Here is a 7,811-nt window from a genome sequence, read left to right as displayed (position 1 = left end):
TAAAAGATATCTTTCACCTCATAACAGAGGTCACGCACATTGCCTCCTCACCAGCCCCAGAACTAGCACTCCTCAACATTGGAATTGAGAACTACCCACATAATCTCCAATGCATAGTCACACATATATGTCTGGCAGCCAGGCTGACCATAGTACCTAGTTGGAAATCCCCAGATCATTTATCATACACAGAAGTCATACGAGTGACACACCTACATGGATTATATGAGCGCATGTATTCTTCAGGGGAAGTGTCATGGTCGACCTGGTGTCCCGATCGCACATAGGAGACCTGCCCGCAGGATTCCTTTGCTGAGAACTTGTTGGTATCCTTGGGCGCGTGTTGGCGCGAACGGACGCACGCGAGTGCACGTAGATACGAATGGGCGCACGCAGGTGCGCGACGGCACGAACGTGCGCGATGGTGCGAACGGGCGCACGCGGGTGCGCGGGGACACGAACGGGCGCACGGTTACCCGCGGGGGCACGCGGACTCGCCGTGCGACCGTTCTTGGCGCCCAAAGGGCTACTTAAGGAGCCTGCCCCTGTTCCTCCTTGCTGTCCAGTCTACAGCGTGTCCGGTGATTCTGCTATCTGTTTTCTGTTGTTCCTGATTCCCGTTACCCGGCCTGTTCCTGACTTAGTTTGTTTGCTGCCTGCCTCCGACCTCCTGCCTGTCTGACTACGTCTCCGTCTCTTCCCGTGTACCTCTGCTGCCAGCCTGATACCGACCCGGCTTGTTCCCGACTCTGCTATCTGCCGCCTGTTGTTCCAGCCTGATTGCTAGTGCCTGCTGATACCCGCTGACTGCCACCTACTGTTCCAGCCTGATTGCTAGTGCCTGCTGTTACCCACGGGCCGCCACCAGCTGTTCCAGTCATCCACCTGTGCCTACTGCTTGACCACACCCCTGGCTGCCTACCGGGTGTCTACCATCCAGTGCCTCTGTGGATCCCTTGCTGCTGCGGGTCCGAACCTACCTTACTCCAGCTTGGCACTTGTGCCCTCCGAACTCTTGAATTCCTGTTCCCACTTCCAGGGGTTCTCGAGCCGGAGGCTTACGAGGAGCCGCTCCCTGCATTCTGGGCTCTCATACCAGGTACGTGACAGGAAGGCTCTCTGCCCAAATTGACACACCGCTGGGAAGCTTGGCTAGAATGGTTCACAACAGCCAAACCCATATTTCTCTGAACATTCACTCTAATCCAAGAAAGGAACATATCGCATGTGTCCTCACCTATCTTCCCCCTCCCCCCCTTCTTTTTTTTTTTTTCTCTTTCTCTCTCTTTTACCTATGAAGCCCACATTTTAGCTGAAGGTTTATTACGTGTTACCGATCACCCAGTTTTACAGTACCCCACTAGTTCTGATATCATTGCCTCACGTTATCTTCTTATGCATCGCTTCATGTCTTGAAAGCGTGTAGAAAATACCAGAGATATTACAGTGGTAGCAGCCATCAATACTCAGGTTGAGGGGTGGTCTCCTCGCTCTCGGGTACAGTGTGTTACCAATCGGGGTACCTGGGGCGGAGGAGCGTCCACTTGACCTCTGGATTTTATTGTTATGACTTTGTAGCCTTATCTGCATTGGATTGTAACTTCATGGCTGTACTCTTCAGACTGCTGTACTGTTATCACATGCTGTATTGTTAACAATATTTTCGTATTGAATTTCTCTACATGTAATATGCTTTTGTAAAACTTAATAAGAACATTGAAATACAAAAAGGTGTGTATATGTAATGACAGCTCATGTGACACTTAGATTGCACACAGGTGGACATCATTTCACTAATTATGTGACTTCTGAAGGTAATGCCACGTACACACGATCAAACAATCCGGTGGAAAAGTCCGGCAAACTCAAGTCCGCCAAACAATCCCCCCGTGTGTAGCCTCCGGCATACTTTTTTGACCCGACAGTACGGCGGACTTAGAATTTCGGTTTGCACAAAAATTTGCACGCCATACTCGCATTTCAGCGGACAATCCGGCCGTGTGTATGCAAGTCCGCCGTACTTTTGAAATGAGCGGACTTTTCCCGCCCGGAGAAAAGTCCGCTCATTTCGAGCGGGTCTCCAGGTAGGCGGGGCGCCGCCAAGGAGACGTCGCTGGCCCCGCCTCCTGGTATGGACTTAAAGGGGAACCCCAACGCCGAAAAAAATCGGCGTGGGGGTCCCCCCCAAGTCCACAACAGACCCTTGTCCGAGCACGCTACCCGGCCGGCCAGGAAAGGGGGGCGAGCAAGCGCCCCCCCCTCCTGAGCCGTACCAGGCCGAGCGCCCACCCCAAAGCACCTTGTCCCCATGTTGATGAGGACAAGGGCCTCTTCCCGACAACCCTGGCCGTTGGTTGTCGGGGTCTGCGGGCGGGGGGCTTATCGGATTCCGGGAGCCCCGGGGGCCCCCGGATACCGGTCCCCCACCCTATGTGAATGAGTATGGGGTACAATGTACCCCTACCCATTCACCTGTAAAAAAAAAGTACAAAAAAAAACACAACACACGAGATAAAATACTTTATTGCACAGCGTCTTCGGGGGTCTTCTCGCCGGACTCCTCCGCTATCTTCTTGTAGCTCTTTTGCTAGCGGAGGAGTCCGGCTTTCTTCCTCGCCGCCGGCCTCTTATCCCGACTTCGGGGGTCTTGTCCCCCTCTTCGGTTCTTCTGCCGGGCCACCGCGCCTACTTCTAGCTCTTTTACAGGCGGTGGCTCAGTCTTCTGTCGCCGCTGTCGCCGCTGCCGCCTTCCGTTCTTCTTCTTCTTCTTCTTCTCCTTCTTCTCCTGGAGATGTTGACTCGACGCTCTCTCCGGCCACAATGCCAGGGACGCGCTGCGCGGCCACTTATATAGGGACAAGGGGCGGTGCCACATGGCTTTATGTCACATGGGTTGGTCACATGGGTTGATGTCACATGGGGACTGTGACATCGTAAGGGGGCGGGGTCACCATGTGACACCAACCCATGTGACATAAAGCCATGTGACACCGCCCCTTGTCCCTATATAAGTGGCCGCGCAGCGCGTCCCTGGCATTGTGGCCGGAGAGAGCTTCGAGTCAACATCTCCAGGAGAAGAAGGAGAAGAAGAAGAAGAAGAAGAAGAACGGAAGGCGGCAGCGGCGACAGCGGTGACAGAAGACCGGGACACCGCCTGTAAAAGAGCTAGAAGAAGGCGCGGTGGCCCGGCAGAAGAACCGAAGAGGGGGACAAGACCCCCGAAGTCGGGAGAAGAGGCCGGCGGCGAGGAAGAAAGCCGGACTCCTCCGCTAGCAAAAGAGCTACAAGAAGATAGCGGAGGAGTCCGGCGAGAAGACCCCCGAAGACGGAAGACCCCCGGAGCTGTGCAATAAAGTATTTTATCTCGTGTGTTGTGTTTTTTTTTGTACTTTTTTTTACAGGTGAATGGGCAGGGGTACATTGTACCCCATACTCATTTACATAGGGTGGGGGACCGGTATCCGGGGGCCCCCTTATTAAAGGGGGCTCCCGGATTCCGATAAGCCCCCCGCCTGCAGACCCCGAAACCAACGGCCAGGGTTGTCGGGAAGAGGCCCTTGTCCTCATCAACATGGGGACAAGGTGCTTTGGGGTGGGGGGGCCGCGCGGCCCCCCCTTCCCCAAGGCACCCCCCATGTTGAGGGCACGCGGCCTGGTATGGCTCAGGAGGGGGGGCGCTCGCTCGCCCCCCTTTCCTGGCCGGCCGGGTAGCGTGCTCGGACAAGGGTCTGTTGTGGACTTGGGGGGAACCCCCACGCCGATTTTTTCTGGCGTTGGGGGTTCCCCTTTAAGTCCATACCAGACGGCAGGGCCAGCGACGTCTCCTTCGCGGGCCCCGCCTACCTGGAGACGCGCTCGAAATGAGCGGACTTTCCTCCGCATGTGTGGGCGAGTCCGTTCATTTCGAAAGTACGGCGGACTTAGTACGGCGGACTTAGTATGCCGTATTAGTCCGCTGAAAAAGTGCCGTGTGTGGGCAAGTAGCCCGTTCGAAAATTCCGACGGACAGTTTGGCGGACGTCCGCCAGACTAAGTACGTCGGACAGACGGCTACGTGTGTATGCGGCTTAATTGGTTGTATCAGAGCTTTTTATGGGCTTCATAACAAAGGAGGTGAATACATACACACATGCCAAATATCAGTTTTTTATTTCTGAAAAATTGTTTTATGTTTATTATTTTCTAATTTTACTTCACCGACTTAAAAAAAACATTGAACTAAAGGCTGTAATGTAACAAAATAGGTAAAAAGCCATTCACATCATTCCCAAACCTCCTACGTGAACTCACAATCTAGTGTTCCTACCACAATTTTGGAAGAAGGCACTTAATCTGACAGTTATTTAACCACTTCGCGCTCGCGTTATAGCCAAAAGACGGCAAAAGCGTGGACGCTATCTGCCGGGAAGGCATCTCTGGAAATCCTCCTGTTTACTTCCCCTCTGCGCGCCGCGGCGGGCGCGCATCGGGGAAGTTCTGTGCTGGACTGCACAGCCAGTCACAGATCGCTGTAAACGGCCAATCACAGCGGCCGTTTACAACACGACCGGTGTGCCCAATGAGAGATGATCTCATATGCTTACATATGACAGTGTGTGAGGAGGGAGAGATGAACCGCTGTGAGATCTCACAGCGGTTAGTGTAAAAAAAATAATAATAATAAAAAAAGAAAGGAAAGTGCCCATCTGTCCCCAATGCCACCTGTCCCCACTGCCCCCACTGTCATCTGCCCCCACTGCCACCTGTCAGGGCCATCTGCCCCCACTGCCACCTGTCATCAGTGCCATCTGTCCCCAGTGCCACCTGTCATCAGTGCCCTCTGTCATCAGTGCCACCTGTCATCAGTGCCACATGTCATCAGTGCCACATAGTGCCATCTGTCATCAGTGCCACATCAGTGCCACGTATCATCAGTGTCACATAGTGCCATCTGTCATCAGTGCCATATCAGTGCCACGTGTCATCAGTGCCACATATTAGTGCCATCTGTCATCAGTGCCACATATCAGTGCCATCTGTCATCAGTGACACCTGTCAGTGTCACGTGCCATCTGTTATCAGTGTCACGTGTCATTAATGCCAGGTATCAGTGCCATCTGTCATCAGTGTCACGTGTCATCAGTGCCACGTATTAGTGCCATGTGTCATCAGTGCCATGTGTCAGTGCCACGTATAAGTGCCATCTGTCATCAGTGCCACATATTAGTGCCATCTGTCAGTGTCACGTGTCATCAGTGCCACGTATTAGTGGCATCTGTAATCAATGCCACATCAGTGCCATGTATTAGTGCCACGTATCAGTGCCATATGTCATCAGTGCCACGTTGGTGTCACGTGTCATTGTCCTCCTGGTGCTCCAGGGCCTTCAAAAGTGTAATGGGTAGTCAACAAGTTAGATGTGTAATTTATGCTCCTATGGTGCTCCCTGCATTTTGGGCCTCTCTATGTGGCCACGCTGTGGAAAAGTCCCACACATGTGGTATCGTAATACTCAGGAGGAGTAGCAAAATTTATTTTGGGGCATTATTTGTAGTATACACATGCCACGTGAGAGAAATAACCTATTACAATGACAATTTTGTGGAAAAAAATTAAATTAAATAAAAAATCTTCATTTTGCAAAGAATTGTGGGAAAAAATGACAACTTCAAAAAGCTCGCTATTCCTCTTACTAAATACCTTGGAATGTCTATTTTCAAAAAAAGGGGTCATTTGGGGGGTATTTGTACTTTCCTGGCTTGTTCGGGTCGCAAGAAATGAGATCGGCCACCAGTACATCAGATGTGATCAATTTTGTATGATTCGCACCCCAGCTTGTGGACTCTCTAACTTTCACAAAGACCAAATAATATCCACTAATTTGGGTTATTTTTACCAAAAATATGTAGCAGTATAAATTGTGGCCAAAATTTATGAAGAAAAAATAATAATTTGAAAAATGTTATCACAGAAACAAAGAAAAATGCGTTGTTTTTTTTTTTTTTTTTCTTTTTTCATTTATCAAAAAGGTGATCAAATACCACCAAAAGAAAGCTCTATTTGTGGGGGGAAAAAAAGGACAAAAAATTAATTTGGGTACAGTGTTGCATGACTGAGTAATTGTCAGTTAAAATGTGAGAGCACTGAAAGCTGAAAATTGGTCTGGGCAGGAGGGGTGTTTAAGTGCCCAGCAGGCAAGTGGTTAACCACTACAATACAGGGCACTTTCACCCCCTTCCTTCCCAGCCCAATTTTCAGCTTTCATCGCTCTAGCGCTTTCAATAACAATTGCGCGGTCATGCTACACTGTACCCAAATGAAATGGTTATCATTTTGTTCGCATAAATAGAGCTTTATTTTGGTGTTATTTATTCACGACTCCGTTTTTTATTTTTTGCGATATAAGCGCAAAAAAAGCGGAAATTTGAAAAAAAAACAATATTTTCTTTTTTCTATTTGAAAAGAAATCCAATAAAATCAAATTTTGTCATAAATTTAAGCCAAAATGTATTCTGCTACATGTTTTTGGTAAAAAAAATTCCGTTAAGTGTATAATAATTGGTTTGTGTGATCAGGGACATATGTACGCAAATGATCATGTACATATGTGTGCAGGTGATCACGTACATATGTGTGCAGATAATCATTGGGACATGTGATTTTAGTGGGACATATGTGGGGGACATGTTTTTATTATTGGGGACATGTGTTTTTATTATTTGGGGACATGTATGTTTTGGGGACATGTGTGTTTTGGGGACATGTGTGGGGACTGTGTTTGTACTGTGTGTTGTGTTGTGTGTTGACACTAGACTGATGATCAGTGAGTAAAAAGCTGTAAAAAACAGCTCATACTCACTGATCATCAGCCGGCTGCAGCGTTCTGCTCTCCTCTCCTCAGCGATGACTTCCGTGTGAGGAGAGGAGAGCCGATTGCCTAGCAACCGGCTGTTTGTTTACATCACATGACGGCCGTGATTGGACACGGCCGTCATGTGATCAGGAGGGCCAATCACAGAGCCCTCCTGCCGATCTGAGATGTGCCGTGTCCGGGTGACACGAGCACATCGGGATCGCGCCGCTGCGCGGGCACGCGCGCGCGCGATCCCGCTACTTCTGAAGGACGTTCCTGAACGGCCTATCAGGAGTAGACGGCTCCCACCCGGCCGTATATATGCATTGGCCGGGTGGGAAGTGGTTAAGACAAAAACTCAAAAATATTAATAAGTCATTGCTGGAGTTTCGGTACTGCAGTATTGCTTAACAATTACTAGACCAATATAAACTACAACAGCTGCAGGCAATTCACAAACCTCTAACAATGCGGGTTGTAGGTAAAATCTTTATTCACCTCTCCTTTTTAAGGCTAGGTTCACACTGCTGCGATGCGGGAACGCTGCGAATCCACTGCGGGTTACCGCATCACATGTCTCCCGGCGGCAGTTCACACTGCCCTATGTGAACTGCTGGGAGTGTCAGTGAAAAGTTAATGACACCTCCAAATCAGTTTGCATATCACAGTGCGATCTGCAAACTCGGACAGGAATCGGATCGCATGGTGTGAACACTCAGGCGATCCGATTCTGCTGTGGACCAAAAAAGGGTCCTGTACGAGTTTGGGCTGGATGCGATGCGAATTCAGCCATACTATCTGAATGGCTGAAATCGCATCGCACAGAGATCAAATGTGATTTGCACTGCAGTGCGGTGCGAATCACATCCGATCTCATACATCGCAGCAGTGTGAACCTAGCCTAAAACCACATGCATCACTGTAAAGTCTCATGTTGCATAACCACAAATCTCAAACGTCTGTTGGGTTCACTACCAAA

The sequence above is a fragment of the Lithobates pipiens genome, unplaced genomic scaffold, assembly GCF_037356315.1.
Source record: "Lithobates pipiens isolate NorthernLeopardFrog02 unplaced genomic scaffold, aLitPip1_a1.2 Scaffold_8, whole genome shotgun sequence".
Lineage (NCBI taxonomy): Eukaryota > Metazoa > Chordata > Amphibia > Anura > Ranidae > Lithobates > Lithobates pipiens.
This window is presented reverse-complemented; position numbering follows the sequence as displayed.